Source organism: Balaenoptera musculus, chromosome 19, assembly GCF_009873245.2.
Source record: "Balaenoptera musculus isolate JJ_BM4_2016_0621 chromosome 19, mBalMus1.pri.v3, whole genome shotgun sequence".
NCBI lineage: Eukaryota > Metazoa > Chordata > Mammalia > Artiodactyla > Balaenopteridae > Balaenoptera > Balaenoptera musculus.
Genome location: NC_045803.1, coordinates 26,608,819 through 26,627,870, shown reverse-complemented (window position 1 = coordinate 26,627,870; position 19,052 = coordinate 26,608,819). Strand labels below are relative to the sequence as shown.

The window sequence follows — 19,052 nt, the reverse complement described above, 5'->3', positions numbered from 1 at the left end:
AGCCCCTGTCACCGGGGTCCCCGTGCAAATGGCGGCTGCAGCGGCGGCTCTGGAGAAGGGCGATCGTCGGCGGCGGCAGCGACAGCGGCGGCGGCGGGACGCGCCTGCTCCGTAGCGTCCTTGCTCCTCCGGCCCCGGGGCGGGGCCTCTGCCGGCTCCGCCCCTCACGCCCCGCCCCCGCCCCGCCCCCACAGCGCGCGCCGCGCCGCCGGTCCAGCCCCAGAGGCCGCGCGGTGCGTCACAGAGGCCGCGGGAAGGTGCGTCTGGGGCCGAAACCGCCCGGCTCAACCGTCCCGGCGCCGGGTTGGTAGAGGGTAGCACGTACCTGGGCGTCCAGGCGCCCCTGACGCGCGTGCCGCCTCCGGTCTCAGTTTCCCGGTCCCTGAGGCTGGGTGGGGCCGGACGGAGGTCGCCGCCCCCTCCGCAGGGAATGGATTGTGGGAGGTGCCGCCCCGCCCACTGTCCCCTCCCCCAGTCTGCAGCGCCGGGACCCCCCTGGGCTTCTCCGACCCCTCCCGAGATCTCCGCTCTAAGCACTGTTCCAGAGGGGAGAAAATGCGCCCCCTCTCCACCCGAGCGTGTGTCCCGGACCCTGCCTGGACGCAGGCTGCCGGGCCATCCCACTACTCCCTGCGCCCGCTCTGCCGCGCCCTGGCTGGGGTTGGGAGCCGCAGGCCTTGGCGGAGGGTCCCCCCACACGACCCCGAGACTGGAGAAACCTGTGCCCACCTACAGGGCTGGACGCGCTTCTTCGTAGAGTGCGTAAGCCATGGGCTCAAAACCACCGTCACACACCCCAAACCGACTTTATGCAGACTTGCACACAGAAACACGCACAGGCGCACCGGCAGGGAGACAGACACAAGGTGTTCAGCGTGTGAAGAAACTTCAGTTGCCCTAAAGTGCACCAGCAACCATGAAGAACCCTTCTTAGTTCAGAATGAAAGAAAACCCAAAACCTTTTAAGCCTAATTTGAGGACCATATTGTTGGCATCAGCAGAGATTTTCCACAAAGTGGTTATTTGCATGTCTTCCCAATTCCTGTGGGGAAAAGACAGGGATTTTAAGTGTTTTAAATCATCAAGAGAAAAACGGAAAATAAGTTAGTACGTTTCATGTGTGCCCTCTAAGCTTGGTCCAAAGTCCAGAATGAGCCCCTAACGCCCGATTTTGGCCTATTTTGGGAGCTCAATTTCCTGGAAAGGTTTTTTTGGCAAAGGTGAAAAATTAACAAATTACGAAGCATTGCTCTACGTTTTTTCTTGCTCAGAGAATAACATGGGCATAAATATGGAAAACACACCGAAAACCCTAAAGAATTTTGGTTCGTTCTATTTGTTTGTTGTTGCTTTACTATAAATCAGTATTAAAAGTTTTCTCAGAATGAAATTTGCTATGTCCTGAGAATTACATAGCCAGGAAAATGAGTAGTGATATTTTTATGCTATTCACACTGGCAAATTAAAAATAAAGCATTGTATAGAAAAAAGTTTCTTTTCATGACTTCAAATTTGTTTTAAACATTCAAGTGAGAAAAATGCAAAGCCAAAAAAAAGTAAACATTACCAAGATCCCACCGTGTAGAAATAACTAGCATGAAGACTTTGATAAACACTCTTCGAAAAATCTCTCCATGCATATATGTTTCAAGACAGTCTTTCTTATTTTTACTTATTTCCTTATTTACTTTAAATCTTATTCAGTCTTTTAAAATAGTTTTTCAGATGTCCAAGAACACATTAAATGATATTTAAACCAAAAAAATAAAGTATTCAGAATTAGCAATAGTACACGCCGGAAATTAACATTTGTTATTTTTGAATGCTTGTTTCTTCAGGCAAACCTTCAGAACTACTAAAGTATTACCAAAATGATCATATGAGTTAATATACATAAAAGTAGTTCGTAAAATGTGGGCTGTAAGGCAAGACATTACTGTTCTTGTTCACCTGCGGGTAACGCTGACTGGTTAGCCGTGTCACATGTCCATGTTTCAAGGCATTCATTCAGTAAATCTTGGTTGAATGTTTAGCATCCTTGCAGAGCTGAGCTAATTGTTTTAGAGAAGATAAATAAGCAACCAGGGCCTTTGGCTGCCTTCCATGAATTTACTGTCTGGTTAGGGAGGCAAAAAAAGGTAAATATTTAAAGTCAAATTAAAATTCATTCAGTTAATTCAACAAACATGTCTTGAGCAATTATTATGTGCCAAAGTCTGGGGATATAGCAATGAACAATACTGACGATGTCCCTGCCAAGCATATAAGGTCAGACAGTGGCTAAGCGCTGTGAAGAGAAAGAAAGCAAGCTAAAAGGATAGTGACAGTGTGCTATTTTTAGATGGGCTAATCAGGGAAGGCTGCTCTGAGGAAGTGATATTTGATCAGGGACTTAAGTGAGGGAGTGGACCATGACCATCTAGGGAATGACACATCAGACAGAGGGAATAGCAAGTGCAAACTAGCAAGCGCAAAGGCCCTGAGGCAGGAATTTACTTTGTGTGCAGGATGATAAGGCAATGTAAATGAGTATTGAATGTGTATAGAATCATAAAGTATCTCTTCTGGAAGTTTCCTCAAAAACCATCCAGTCTAAAACAATAGGGAATTTTAAATACACAAAAATATATTCACTTTCCACAACAAATCTCAATGTTTTGTCTCAAAGTAATCTACTACTGCGACCAAAGAGAAAGACTACATTAATTTCAATAATAAATTTTGATTACTCAACCTTTTCATTTTGCTATTTAGAACACTACATTCTTTAAAACCACCTTCATTAAACTGATGAGCCAGAAAACACAGCTATCAAAAACCCAGACATTAAAAAAAAAAAAACAAACCCAGACATTGGGGACTTCCCCAGTGGCGCAGTGGTTGGGACTCCACGCTCCCAATGCAGGGGCCCCGGGTTTGATCCCCAGCCAGGGAACTAGATCCCACATGCATGCCACAACTAAGAGTTCACATGCCACAACTAAGGAGCCCGTGTGCAACTAAGGAGCAGGCGAGCCACAACTAAGGAGCCCACCTGCTGCAACTAAGACCCTGTGCAACCAAATAAATTAATTAATTAAAAAAAAAAAACACCAGACATTATCCTGCATAATATAACGTCCTGTTCATTCTCAGCGTTCTTGTTCTTAGGGGGGAAAATATTGAGTTGATGGTCTCAACTTGCAAGATTTACAGAAACACCAAGATTCTGCAGAGTAAAAATTGAGTAGATAAATGAGAAGCAAGTTGCCCAAGAATCAGGCAAATTTAGGTACAATTTTGTTGATTTATTAACTTGAATAAAACAGAAGGGGAATTGCACATACATACTACTACATGGTGTTATTAATAATTGTCATTATAATTAAATCTTAGACAGTGTGTGATTATATTACTCCACTCCAGAGTTCACAAAACCATGAATAATGGTCACATAGTTATAGTTATTAGTATCTTCTGTGTTTAGCAAGTGAAGTATTTGCCCAGGTATTATTAATAATCTTGGGCTTAGGTACCATTTACAACTTTCCCTTTTTTACACAGAATATACACCATTGTACCACGTTTGTTTCCTCCTTTGTGAGTACAAAGAGGATTCCAAGTAGGGAATTACATTTCAATGAGACTTCAGAATAACATGCAGTGTGGAAGCCTGTATCTTGTTCTGTACAATGAAAATTTCTCCCATTCCTAACTTTTAGAAAAAATATTGCTCAAATTGTGTGCATTCTGGGATCTTTGGAATGAGAGTATCTGTGTGTGTATGCATGTGTGTCTGTGTCTACACACGTGTGTGTTTAAAGTCTTTATACTATAATTTCTATACCATAAAATTCACTCATTTTAAGTGTACAATTTAATAACTTTTACTAAATTTACAGAGTTGTGCAGCCATCACCACAATCCAGGTTTGGAGTCCTATGGGTTCAGGGCCTGAATAGGACAAAAGGCAGAGGAAGTAGGAATTCACCCCGTTTTTCACGCCTTGCTGATTCAGCTGAGACATCTCATCTCATCTCATCTTTTCCAGCCTGGACTGGGATTTATATCATTAGCGTCCCTGGTTCTCAGGCATTCAGACTTGGACTGAATTACACCACTGGTTTTCCTGGGTCTCCAGCTTGCAGACAGGAGATCATGAGACTTCTCAGCCTTCACAACTGCATAAGCCAATTCCTCATAATAAATCTCCATATAAATCTCTATATATGGATATATATTACATATATAACAAATCCAAATAATAGATAAAATATATATCCTCCCGGTTGTTTCCCTGGAGAACCCTGACTAATATAGGTCATTGGTGCTAGGAAGTGGAGGTGCTGCTCTAACAAATACCTAAAAATGTGGAAGCAGCTTTGGATCTGGGAAATGGGTAGAGACTGGGGAAGTTTGGAGGCGCATTGTAGAAAAGCTTATACTGCCATGAACGGCCCTTTAAAGGTAATTTTTTTTTTTTTTTTTTTTTTTTTTTGGCCGCATGACTTGCAGGATCTTAGTTCCCTGACCAGGGATTGAACCCAGGCCCTTGGCAATGAGAGCGCAGTGTCCTAACCACTGGACTTCCAGGGAATTCCCCCTTTAAAGGTCATTCTGATGAGAGGTCAAAGAAAAGAGACCTGTAGAGAAAGTCTCAGTTTTCTTTGGGGATACCTAAGTAGTCATGAACAGTATGTTGGTAGAAATATGAATGGTAAAGGCCGTTCTGGTGAGGTCTCAGAGGGAAATGAGGAACACGTTGTTGGAAACTGGTGGGAAGGCGATCCTTGTTATAAAGTGGTAAAGAACTTGGCTGAATTGTGTTTGTGTTCCCGTGTTTTGTGGAAGGTAGAACTTGCAAGCAATGAAACTGGGTATTTAACTGAAGCGATTGCTAAAAAAAAGTGTCGAAGGTGTGGCTTGGCTCTTCCTGGCTGCTTATAGTAAAATTCAAGAAGAGAGAAATGACTTAAAGACAGACTGTTAAGCAAAAAGGAAGTAGAACTTAATGATTTGGAAAATTCTCAGCCTATCCATATTGCAGAAAATGAGAACACTAAGGATATGGCCAAGTGACCATTTGGGGCATCAGGAAATGAGTAAGGATATGGCTGACACCCCAGGAGGAAAACTGCCAATTTGAACTGAAGGAGAAGGAAATAGGAAGGAATGAAGGAAGGCTGTCAAACTTCGTGGATTTTACAGGATGAGACCGTCGAGCTATTTGGTGAGATCATGTGCTGTTCTTCAAGACGAGAGAAGAGTGACCCCAAAGGCGATTCAGAGATCATCAGGGCTGCCTCCTTGGTTTCAGAAAAGAAGACCATTGCCTTGCTTCTACCAGGCCAGACAGCCTCTGCCCAGAGCCGGAGGGGCAGGGCTGCCCAGAGCTGTGGGGATGGGGCTTCCTGGCAGAGTCCTGGGGGCCGACTCTTGCCTAGTAGGGCTCTGGAGGCAGCACCTCCACCCCATTGGAGGTGGGACCACTGCCCCAGTGGGTCAGAAAGGTGGGATTTCTGCCCCAGTGGGCCTGGAGGGGAGAGCATGGAACCAAAGAGGGTTATTCTGGAGCTTTAAGATCTCATGGAGTTTGGCTTGCTGGGTTCTGGACTTGCTTGGAACCCATCACCCCTGCCTTCTTCCCTGTTTCTCCCTTTTAGAATGGGAATGTCTGTCCTATGCTTGTCCCATCATTGTATTTTAGAAACACATAATTGGTTTGGTTTCACAAGTTCACAGCTAGAAAGGAATCAGCCTCAGGATGAATCATACCTCAAGTCCCATCCATACCTGATTTGGATAATATTTACATGAGACTTTGGACTTTAGAGTTGATGCTGGAATGAGTTTAAGACTTTTGAGCAAATGTATTTTGTGTGTGAGAAGGACATGAATGTGGGGGATCCAGGGGCAGAATATTATGGATTGAATGTTTATGTTCTCCCAAACCCTACTCCCTGATGTGATGGCATAGGAGTCTTGGGTTGGGGGGTGGGGGGGAGCTGGGTATAGGATTAGGAATAGATGAGGTCATGAGGGTGGAACCCTCACGAATGGGATTGGTGCCCTTAAAGAGTCATGAGAGAACTAGCTTCCTCTCTCTGTTCTCCACCATATGAAGACACATCGAGAAATTGGCAGTCTGCAACCTGGAAGAGGGTTCTCACCAGAATCTGACCATGCTGGAACCCAACCTTAGGCTTTCAGTCTCCAGAACTGCAGGAAATAAATTTCTGTTGCTTATAAGCCACCTTGTGGTTTTCTGTGCCATTCTGTTATAGCAGCCTGGACTAAGACACTTGTTCATGAAAGAAGTTTCCAAAGCCCCTGTGGAGAATCCAGTTTTACTATTGCTCTTGTTCTGTTTTGATAGTCACCTTCTGCTTTATGCCCATCAAACAAGTGTGGTCTTCCCTGCAACAAAACCACTCCTACAAACTTCAGACAACCTCCAGACCTGCCCTATTTTACCTCCAGGACACATTGAAAGTCCATTCACTTCCGTCTCCTCCCACCGTATTCTGCTGAGCCCGGGCCACCAACACTCCATGCCTGGGCTGCCACAATACCATTCCAATTGTTGTCTCAGAGCATCCACACTTTAACTTCTCAATCCAACATGTCACAGCAACCAGAGTGAACTTTTAAAAATATGAAGTTGACTATATCCTTCGCCTTCAAGTGTATAATAAAATCAAACTCTAGATTTTTTCTGCCCAAACCCATTCCTCCCACTGTCTTCTGCATCTCAGTAAATGGTGACACCATTCTTCAAGTAGCTCAGGCCCAAATCCTTGCCATCACCCTTAACCTTTCTCTTTCCTTCCCACCGCCCATCAATTCCACCCTCAGTGCTGCAGGCTCCACCTCAGACTAGATCCGCCTACTTTCCAGGAAACACACCAGTGACACTTCGATCCAAACCATCATTGTTTCCTGCCGAGATGGTTAAAACAGCTTACAAACTGGTCTCCCTGCTTCCACCGACGCCTCCCTTCAGTCTGTTCTCACCCCAGGAACCATGTGATCTTTTGCAAAGGTAAGCCAAACAATGTTTCTCCTCTGCCCCCAATTTTCCAATAGCTCTGCATCTTGCTCAGAGATCCTTACACCCACAAGGTCCTATCCCATCTGACCCCATCTCCTCTCTGACCTTGTGTCCTACCACCTGAGCGATGGCTTGCAGCAACACCAGTCTGCCGACTGTTACAGAACTCTCCAGCAAGCCCACAAGGTAGGGCCTGTGCACTTGCTGTCTTAGGCTGGAGCCCACTTCTCTTAGCTCTCTGTGCAGCTTTCTCACTTCCTTCAGGTCTCTGCTCCCACGTTGCTGCCCCCCTGAGTGGCCTGCCCTGACTGCACCCTTCACTTCTGTTCCATTTAGCCAGATTTATTGTTCTGATTTAGCATTTATTTGCAACCTTTATCTGTCTATTCCTTTGTTGTCTGTCTCCCCCCACTATAATGTAAGCTCCATGACCGCAGGGGCTTGATTTGTGAGGTGACGGACTCTAAGACGCATGCCCCCACCCACGATCCCCACTTACTGGTGTTTAATTCCTTCCTCTTCCATGCGGGTGGGACCTGTGACTTATTTCTTTTATATATATATGTGTGTATACATTTATTTATTTATTTATTTATTTATTTATTTATTTATTTAGGCTGCGCCGGGTCTTAGTTGCAACACGCAGGATCTTTGTTGTGGCATGTTTTTCAGTTGAGGCATGTGGGATTTTTAGTTGCAGCATGCTGACTCTTAGTTGCGGTATGCAGGCTTCTTAGTTGCGGCACGTGGAGTGTTAGTTGCCGCATGTGAACTCGTTGTTGCAGCATGCGTGTGGGATCTAGTTCCCCAACCAGGGCTCGAACCTGGGCCCCCTGCATTGGGAGCACGGCTTCTTACCCACTGGACAACCAGGAAAGTCCCATGTGACTTATTTCTAACCAACAGAATGTGAAAAACTGATGGGCTGTCATTCCCATGATTATGTTACATAATATAAGACTTTGTCTAGCTAGTGGATCCACTCTCACTCTCCTGCTGGCCTTGAAGAAGCAAGCTGCCATTTGTGAACTGTTTGAGGGTGGCAACTGGGAACTTAGCACCTCTGATCAATAGCCAGTTGAAAACCTGAAGCTCTCAGTCCAGGCACCACAAGGAAATGATTCTACCAACAACTGGAGCGAGCTTGGAAGCAGATGAAGAATCCAACTGAGCCTTCAGATGAGAACACAGCCCTGCAGACATGTTGATTGCAGCCTGGCCAGAGCCTGAAGCAGAAAACTAAGTAGTGCCCAGACTCCTGACGCATTGAAACTGAGAGGTAATAAATGTCTGTTGTTCTTAGCTACTAAATTTGTGGTAATTTGTTATTCAGCAATAGAAAACCAACATAGTTTTTTTTCTTCATTGTTCTATCCTGAGTACTTAGAAAAGGATCCAGCATATATTAGGTGCCCAATAAATGTCTGTTGAATTACTATATTATTATGAAAAAGCAAAACAGAGAAAACAAAGTGGACAATAGTGTTATAATATGCTACCACTTGTGTGTGTATGTGTGTACCTGCATAAATGTAGAATTTCTCTAGAGGGGTCTACAAGAAACTGACAAAAGTCTGGGGAGGAAAACAAAAGTATTAGAAATCCATGAAGGAGGGAGACTTTCATTTCATTTTATACCCTTTTGAACTGTTTGAAAAATAGTTTCATGCTATAAATGTATTCCTTAAACACATACACAACAGAGCAAAATAGCCCCCGTGACTTCAGATTTGAATGTTTTCTAAAGTAAAATCACTTCTTCAGCACTTACTCCTTTAGGCAGTGCTCTGCCTGCCCCATCCAAGCAACACCCTAGTCTATTATTCTTCCACCCAGTCCCCCTCCAGGATGTTTCGTGGCAAGCATCTTCAACAAAAGAATTGCTACGGGGACTTCCCTGGTGGTCCAGTGGCTAAAACTCCATGCTCCCAATGCAGGGGGCCGGGGTTCGATCCCTTGTCAGGGAACTAAGATCCCACATGCCACAACTAAGAGATCGCATGCTGCAATTAAAGATCCCGCATGCTGCAATCAAAGATCCCACATGCCGCAACCAAAGATCCTGCATGCTGCAATGAAGATCCCGCACGTGGCAACATGCCGCAACTAAGACCCGTCGCAGCCAAATAAATAAATAAGTATTTTTAAAAAAGAATTGCTACAGACAGAACTAAATATATTTTGGACTTGCACATCATGCTTTGACTGCCTTACAAAGAAGCAGAAAGGCAAATTTTGTTTCCAGACATGTGTAAGCCAAGCCACCAGGGCCTTTTCTACAGTAAAATGTGAGACAAAATGTGCCAAGTTTTTCCCTTATTGTTATCATGTATCCAGTCTAAAAGGCATCTCATTCAAGAAAATTTTGAATAATTTAAGTTATAGAGTTACGCTGGAGTTTGGGGCTGGTCTGATAAGCTTTGAAAAATGTGGCCAAAATAATAGGGGGGGGCAATTTCCATATTGGTTTGGCAGAAGGGAAAAAAAGCCAACTGAAATTTGCAGGCTGAGGACAAATGGACTCATTGCATAGCAAGGAAAACTGAGTCAGAGAGTATAGCATAGAGCTCTGAGGCCACACACCCTGTGCCACAAATAGAAGTTGCCAAGGTTACCACTTACCAAAACAAACAAACAAAAAACAAACACACACACCACACACACACACCCCCACCCCCCCGTAGACATCATGCCAGTGGAATAGTTTCAAATTTGTAGCCCCGATCTGTTTTGAAACTAGCCTATATAACAAATTTAAGATATACTGAAAGCCATTTCTCTTAGTGCTCTAGAAAATATTTGACATAATTATTCACTCTCAGTAATTAGCAAGGTACTATGACCACAGCAACACAAGGTTACTGACCTTGTTCAAAGTTCTAAAACTGAATCTGAAAACACACAATCATGAGTGGTCAATGATTAATCAACATCTGTGAATTAACGGCTAAAAAACAGTGAGTAATAAGATATCATCGCTATCCAGCTTCTCAAATCGTAATTCATTTCGTGTGAGGGTATATATGTGTAAAATATTTCAGTTTTTCATAGGTTGGCTTGATTGTTCCATCTGTTCAAGCCACGAAATTTGCCAACGTGGCTACAAGGTCATGACTTTGAATGCTATGAAGATCAAAAGCTGTGCTCAGCCTCTTGGCCAAAGTAACATCCTTCCCAAGAAACATTTGGATACTTAACTAATTGGTATTTTTGCCATTCATTCATACATACATACATTTACTCGTTCCACCAACATTTAACACTGGGGTACAAAGAGGCATAAGTCAGGGGCATCACTCATAATCCAGTGGTCCATGGGTGTGTGGGTGTGTTTTCTAATCAATATATGTCATTGTAGCCCAACCTTTTTCATTTGGCTGGAATGCAAGCACCTGGAGGACAGGCATAGGGGATGTATAATTCAAATGGGGCACCGGGGAGCCCCTGGAGCAGACTGTCCTGGTGACACATCCTTGTGCTCCCAAGAAGAAAGAAGAATGATCAGGAAGAAGCTAGCTCAACATATCTCAAAGAACAAAAATTGCACGTCTCCCTCGTTCCTACTTCTATCAGTCTGTGGACACATGTAATAACAACTTCTGTTCTAAAACTGTTCAAATACATTTCACATGGCAATCAGGCAGTTGAGAAAATCTGACTCTAGTGGAAACTTATGTTCATCTATAATATTATATGACCTATAGCTCATTTTTCCAAATCACAGTGAATTAAATATCTTACTACCAAATATGAGAGACCCTCCCAATAATGTTCTCTTACCTTTATTTCTTTTATAGCCATTTCAACTCATGAATTATTAAAGAAGCAAGAGGAAATGGAAAGTGAATAAGAAAATTACTTGAAACGTCCCTGTGGAGTTGGACGAGCTTTCACGTAATACCACATAATGGGCTTCCAGGGATGGAGAGGGAGGATAAAGGATTCACTCGAAAAGTCACACACTCATTTGGAAAAAAAATCTCAATTTCAAGCATACAGTAAGTTACATACATACATTTTTTGTGTCTCTCCGATTGACAAAGATTAAATAGTGTGATTATACCCAGTGCCGGTGAGGATACAGGAGAAACAAGCCTTGTTTACTGTGTGTGGAAGGGTAAAGGGGAGCAAAACTTCAGAGGATTATTTTGGTCCATCTATCAAATTAAAAATGTGTATGTCCTTTGTCCCAGTGTTTTAGTCTACTCGGGCTGCCATAACAGAATATCACAGACTGGGTGGCTGGCTGAAACAAAAGAAATTTATTTCCTCTCAGTTCTGGAGGCTGGAAGTCCAAGATCAAGGTGCTGATGGGGTTGGATTCTGGTGAGAACTGTCTTTTTAGCTCGTAGGTGACATTTTTTCCCTGTGTCTAAATGTGCACACAGAGGAAGAGAGCGATCTCTGGACTCTCTTCCTCTCCTTAAAAGAACACAAGTTCTGTTGGATCAGGGCCCCACACTGATGACTTCATTTAACCTTAATTACCTCCCTAAAGACCCTCTCTCCAAATACACATTGAGGGTTAGGATTTCAAGATGTGAATTTGGCAGGGGGCAGGAGTTAGGGGCACAGTATAGTCCATAACACCCAGCAAATCCAGTTTTGGAGATTTATCCTACATATGTGTTTGCATTGTGCACAAAGATCTTTAAATAACAACATTTAAAACTGTATTGTTGGACTTCCCTGGTGGCGCAGTGGCTAAGAATCCGCCTGCCATTGCAGGGGACATGGGTTCGAGCCCTGGTCTGGGAAGATCCCACATGCCATGGAGCAACTAAGCCCGTGCGCCACAACTACTGAGCCCGCGTGCCACAACTACTGAAGCCCGCACGCCCAGAGCCCATGATCTGCAACACGAGAAGCCACCGCAATCAGAAGCCCATGCACCGCAACGAAGAGTAGCCCCCGCTCGCCGAAAGAGGAGAAAGCCCAAGCACAGCAACGAAGACCCAATGCAGCCAAAAATAAATTAATTAAATAAATTTTTTTAAAAAACTGTACTGTCTGCTGTAGCCAAAAACTGTAAATAACCTAAGCATCCATCAGGAGAGGGCTAGTCAAACGAATTAAGGTACATTCAGTCAATAAAATACTGCTATGCAACTGTTAAAATGAATGAGCCAGCACTAAACACGGTGACATGGAGAACTCACTAAACTATATCATTAAGTGGAAAAGGCACGGTGCAGAGCAGTGTATAGAATATGATCCAATTTCTGTAAAAAGAAAAAAAAATTAAGCACCAATATTTTCTGGAAGGATTTACAAGAAACTATTGGCAGTCATTACCACTAAAGAGTGGACTTGGCGCATGAGGAGGAAGAATTTGTTCCTTATGCCCTTCCATACTGTTTGTGCTTTGCCCACCCTCACTGCTAGGTGAAGGCATGTTACTTTTTTTTTAAGGTAAAAAATTCACGTAGAAAAACATTCACCATTTTAACCATCTAAAAGCGTACAATTCAACTGCACTTAGTGCATTCACGATGTTATGCAACCATCACTTCTCTCTGGTTCCAAACATCTTCATCACCCCAAATGAGCAATCACTCTCCCTTCTCCACCCAGCCCCCAGCAACCACTAATCTGCTTTGCATCTCTGTGGATTTACCTTCTTTGTATATTTCTTATAAACAGAATCATAATAGTGTGGCCTTTCTGCCTGGCTTCTTTCACTTAGGATAGTGTTTTCAAGGTGCATCCATACCGTAGCATGTATCATTCCTTTTTATGGCTGAACAATATTTCATTGTATGAATATCCTACAGGTAGTTTTTCTGTTCATTCACAGTGGGCATTTGTATTGTTTCCAACTTTTAGCTATTGTGAACAGTGCTGCTATGAACATTTGTTTACATGTTTTTATTTGAATACCTCTTTTCAGTTCTTTTGGGTACATACCTGGGAGTGGAATTGCTGGGTCATATGGTAATTCTATGTTTTAACTTTCTGAGGATGAATATTACTTTTCATTGTATTTAAATATTTAGTTACATGCCATAAATGAGAATGTATATGACAGGATCTTGAAAGATCTTTTAGTCTGGTCTCTCTTTGACAACGGATATTATTTATTGTAGTTAAAGAAGTAATTTGGGTTTAGCATTATATTTTGTCTTAGGGTCTATTAGATATCCTGTATAAAATGGAAAGTCTAATGCTCTTGCTGTTGAGTTGAACTGAAACAGTGCATCTCAAAAGGATACAAGTACTCTTTTGTAATATTAATATCTTTAGACAAGATGCCATGCAATAAACAGTCATTATTCTAATTTTAGAAATATTTTTTGTTTATTTGTTTATTCAAAAAAATAACTATTGCCTACTTCACTCCCATTTGGAGGGCTATTATCAAAACATAAAGTGTTGTCAAAGATGTGGATAAATTGCAACCTCACGCTATTGGGGGGGAGGTAAAACGGTGCAGCTGCCGGGGAAAACATCATGGTGGTTCCTCAAAAAATTAAAAACAGAACTACCACACCACACAGCAATTCCACTTCTGGGTATATACCCAAAAGAGCCTGCATGTAGCAACCAAAAGAGCCCACACGCAGCAACGAAGATTCTGTGTGCTGCAACTAAGACCCGGTGCAGCTGAATAAATAAATAAATATTTTTTAAAAAAAGAAAAAAAGAATTGAAATCAGAGACTTGAGCAGATATATATACAGTCATGTTTATAGTAGCATTATTCACAATAGCCAAGAGGTGGAAGCAACCCAAGTGTCCATCAATAGATAAATGGATTTAAAAAAATGTGATGCGTGCTCAGACATGGATGATCCTTCAATACATAATGTTAAGTGAAATAAGTCAGTCACAAAACAACAAATATCATATGGTTCCACTTATATGGAGGTACCTAGAGTAGTCAAAGTCATAGAGACAGAAAGTAGAATGATGGTTGTCAGGGGCTGTGGGGTGAGGGGAGTTAATGTTTAATGGTACAGAGTTTTGGTTGAGGAAAATGAAAAACTTCTGGAGATGGATGGTGGTGATGGTTGCACAACAGTGTGAGTGTCCTTAATGCCACTGAACTGTACACTTAACAAGGGTGAAAATGGTAAATTTACGTCATATTTAAGTATATTTAAAAAATACATTTATGTATATTTTGCCACAAAAAAAGAAGAGGAACATACACACACATATACACATAAATAAAAATAACTACTGAGCTCCTGCTAAGGACACTGAAGGTACATATAGCAGTGAACATAACGTATAAAACATAGCCCTTGATTTGATAGAACATACTGTCTAGTAGGGGAGACAAACAATAAAAAATTTTAAAATTCAATACACACACACTCATACTCTTAGACACATACATATGTATCTTTATAAAAACATATAATTTGTCTTAAAAATATAGATGTGCATTTTGTAATGCAACTTTCTTTTCACTCAGCAATCTTAGAGACCTCTCGGTGTTAATACATGTAGATCTACTTTCCTCCTTTTTTAACTCCATACGGAATTTAGCCCACCTCTACAGATGGGCATTAGGTAGTCTGCAATCTTTTGCTATCATAAACACTGCTGTAAGGAAGATCTTCATAGGAGTCTACGCAGTTCTACATCTTAAAATGCATGTCTTTTAATAATGATTTTATTTTAATTTTTCTAAATTAATCCCCAGACCTATCCAAGTAATCATCAAGGTGATCCCCCTTCACAGATGCAGAAATGAGGCACAGTTTAGATAAGCAAGTTCTTATATTTTTTATACCTGTCATCTCTCCTGGATTAAAACATTGTTTTTCAAACTAGGTGTATTGCTCTGATTTTCCAGTATCTCATTTCATCTCACTCCTGTTAGACAAGAACTTATCAACTGGCTTTTCAAGTGCAATTTCATGTGTAGTTCAGCAAGTATTTCCATCCACACACTCATAGGTTAGATCTCAAAAATCAGCTTTGAAGTTAGTTGTTTGGATCTCAGAATCCACCAGCAATTTTGAGTTTTAGGATGAAAGATTTCCCTCTTGAAATTGTTTCCCATGTAATTGGCAATGACGTGACAAATATGGGGAGTGCCATCATATTTTCCCACTAGTATTTTTTAACACATTTTTTTCAAATAGCTATATTATTCTGATCCCCAGTAGATCGAAATATAATTTAATCGATCATCAAATCCATTTCTGTTAAATAGAGATGTGGGCTGGCGTAAGCAATTTTTGATATCTGCAGAAGGAAATTAGTTTGATAAATGGAAATGAGAATTATCTTCTATCCTAAGGCAGGAAATCTAAGATAATCACGCTGCACATTGACTAGAACCACTCCATGGGTGTGGCTAACGCACAAAACTCTTGCACACCCAGAATGTAAATTTATGAACTTACGAATTTTACACACACATAGTTTTTCCCCCGAAAACACAACTTAAATATGTCTTGTGTTGCTTTGGGTTCTCCGAGAAGCAGGCACTGAGCCAAGGTTTCAAGTGCAAACAGTTTATGTGGGAGGTGATCCCAGAAGACCCCAGTGGGAAGAAGGAAAGCCAGATGGGGAAGGGAGGCAGCGATGAAGGGTTTGTTTTAGTCTTAGTTACCAGTGTGAGTAACTCAGACTTAATCCTGCTGGAGCATGCAGGAACCTCAGAGCCACCCCATCGAGGGGACAAGTGTGCTGGGTAGTTATTACACCTCCTCCTGCCAGTCGTTGATGGAAGGAATGGGAAGGGGGAGGTTTCATCCATTCCTTGTCATGCTGGGGCAAAGAAAGACCTGGGGGCCAAAGAAAGTGCTCAGACAAGGTGTAGGGGCTGGCAGCAGGAAATTAGGCAGGTGTGTGCCAAGGGGGCAAGGATGAGGGCAGATCTGTAGGATAGCATCTGACACATCTGTCTTCCTAAAACTTCTAAGCAAGATTAGTTGCCTCTTTTCCCCTGTTTCTTCCAGAATCTATTCGGCTGCCCATGTCATTACAAATCGCAGAGATTCACAGGCCTCTCATTCTCTGCAGGGACGCTGCAAGCCCCGGGAAGGCAGGTACAGCGACTTCCTCGCCTTCCAGCACTAGCAGGAAAGGGCAAGGTGAGCGCTCGGTAACACACGGCTTCCAGATCCCTGTTCTTTCTAAAGCCCTCTTTAAAGCAATGCAAAAACCTAGAACACAGGAGGTTTCTCCAGTTTCTGGTTGCTATTCTTTCCAAATGTAAAGAGAAGAAATCTGGGCCGATTTATGGAATTAAAAATATAATGTTCTAGGGCTTCCCTGGTGGCGCAGTGGTTGAGAGTCTGCCTGCTAATGCAGGGGACACGGGTTCGAGCCCTGGTCTGGGAAGATCCCACATGCCGCGGAGCAACTGGGCCCGTGAGCCACAATTACTGAGGCTGCGCGTCTGGAGCCTGTGCTCGGCAACAAGAGAGGCCGCGAGAGTGAGAGGCCCGCGCACCGCGATGAAGAGTGGCCCCCGCTTGCCGCAACGAGAGAAAGCCCTCGCACAGAAACAAAGACCCAACACAGCCAAAAATAAATAAATAAATAAATTAAAAAAAATATATATATATATAATGTTCTAAATAAAAGTATATATCAAATGGTGATGAGTACTAAAGAAGAAATATACAGCAGAGTAAGGGCGTATAGTGTGCATAGGGTGTGCTATTTTATTTATTTATTTTTTTATAAATTTATTTATTTTTGGCTGTGTTGGGTTTTCGTTTCTGTGCGTGGGCTTTCTCTAGTTGCAGCGAGCGGGGGCTACTCTTCATCGTGGTGCGCGGGCTTCTCATTGTCGTGGCTTCTCTTGTTGCAGAGCACAGGCTCCAGACGCGCAGGCTCAGTAGTTGTGCCTCACGGGCTTAGTTGCTCCGCGGCATGTGGGATCTTCCCAGACCAGGGCTCGAACCCATGTCCCCTGCATTGGCAGGCAGATTCTTAACCACTGCATCACCAGGGAAGCCCCTATTTTATTTTATTTATTTTTTTGGCTGTGCTGTGTGGCTTGCAGGATCTTAGTTCCCCAACTAGGGATTGAACCAGGGCCCCAGCAGTGAAAGCGCCGAGTCGTAACCACTGGACCGCCAGGGAATTCCGAAGGGTGTGTTATTTTAGTTGAGGGGTGTGGGAAGGGACATCATAATATATGTTATATATAATATATATAATACATTATATACACATATAAGTGTGTGTGTATATATATATATATATGCTTCTTTTCCTTTAGTAATTCAAGTCCTAGGATCTTGTGCATAGATATTCACATAAGTACTAGAATATTCACTTCAGCATCGTCTGTAGCAGCAAAAGACTGGAAACAGTCTAGGTATCTATCTAGGTAAGAAACATTTGTATAGCTTTTAATACGTGTTAGGGACTGTTCTGTGTTTTACAAATGTTAACTCACTTAACCCTCAACAACAAACCTATTAAGGGTCTAATGTCATTATTCCCTTTTTCAGATGAGAAAACTGAGGCATGCAAATTAAGTCATTTGTCCAACTTAACAAAATGAGGAAGTGGTAGAATCGGGATTCAAACCCAGGCTATCTGGCTTCGGAGTCTAATCTCTTGACCTGGATGCAATGCTGCCACCTTCTCTAAGGGGAGATTAATTAAATCATGCTTCCAGCCCTTTAATGGAATACTATGGAGCTGCTAAAAAAAAGGGGGGGGGGCAGTTCTATAAAAGTTGATATGGAAATATCTTGAAGATATTAACTAACAACATGAAGATACTGAATAGTATGAAGAGTATACTACGATTTTTATACAAAACAGAGGCAGAACACATGTATGAGCTTTACCATGCAAAGAGCATTTCTAGAAGGATGCATGTAAAACCGGAAGGGGTATGTTTTTTTGGGGAGAGGAACTGGGAAATAGAAAAACTTTTCAAGGACTTTTCTGGCATCGTTTAATTGCTTATCATACACATGTAATACCTCTTGAATATAATTTTTAAAAATTGAGGAAATTCCCTGGCGGTCTAGTGGTTAGGACTCGGCGCTCTCACTGCTGTGGCCCAGGTTCAATCCCTGGTCAGAGAACTAAGATCCTGCAAGCCACGTGGCACGGCCAAAAAATAAAAATAAAAAAATTTTTTTAATTAAAGTAAATAAATAATTGAAAAGAAATGTAACTTCTTTCAATAGAGCAATGGGAAATGTCATCTTCTGAATTTTTCAGAACTTATTTTACTTTATACTTTAAGGTCAAAGTGAAAGACCAAAGGTGAAAACTTCCTTATCTTTCATATGGCTTAAAAATTTTTTGGTAGCTTATCAGTTTTACTTTTATCAAATTGTGAAACACATTAAATTCATGTGTAAATTTTAATGAAAATAATTGCACGATACAGAGTTATTTCCTTTGAGTGTGTAATGTTTTAAAAATGGCCATGGGACTTCCCTGGTGGTGCAGTGGTTAAGAATCCACCTGCCAATGCAGGGGACACGGGTTCGAGCCCTGGTCCGGGAGAATCCCACATGTCGTGGAGCAACTAAGCCCGTGCGCCACAACTACTGAGCCTGCGCTCTAGAGCCCGTGCTCTGCAACAAAAAGAAGCCACCGCAATGAGAAGCCCGCGCACTGCAACGAAGAGTAGCCCGTGCCCACCACAACTAGAGAAAGCCCGCACGCAGCAACGAAGACCCAACACAGCCAAAAATTAAAAAAAAAAAAAATGGCCATGATTTTAAACTTCTTTTCTGACTCTGTACACTAATCTTTGAAATAAAAAAGGAAAAGGAGGCGACTATTTCTAACACCTTTGTGAAATCATTTCCCCTCCATGTTCTGTACCTATTCCACTATCTGTAATTTAAAATCTCATGGCCCTAAAAACAAATCCATTATTCCTTTAATTCAATAGCATTCAGTCTAAAAAAAAAACTTCATTTCTTCCTATTTTACTTGAATAACTTTAATTATCTTTATGTTAAATAAACTCAGGAAATTGGTTCCTACAAATGAGAGTAGGAAAGTATTTTTCCTGGTTTCATTCATACTAAATGGAAGTAATTGAAGACTAGAACTTCTTTATTCAAAAAGAATT

General features: G+C 42.1%; 1 long non-coding RNA gene across 1 annotated transcript; it reads left to right on the top strand.

Annotated features, from left to right (window-relative positions):
* The first annotated feature begins 212 nt into the window (after positions 1 to 212).
* On the top strand, positions 213 to 11,158 carry LOC118885595. Its single transcript, XR_005017517.1, has 3 exons — positions 213 to 303; positions 6,835 to 7,021; positions 10,828 to 11,158. It is a non-coding gene; the product is annotated as an uncharacterized LOC118885595 (long non-coding RNA).
* The last annotated feature ends 7,894 nt before the right edge of the window (positions 11,159 to 19,052 follow it).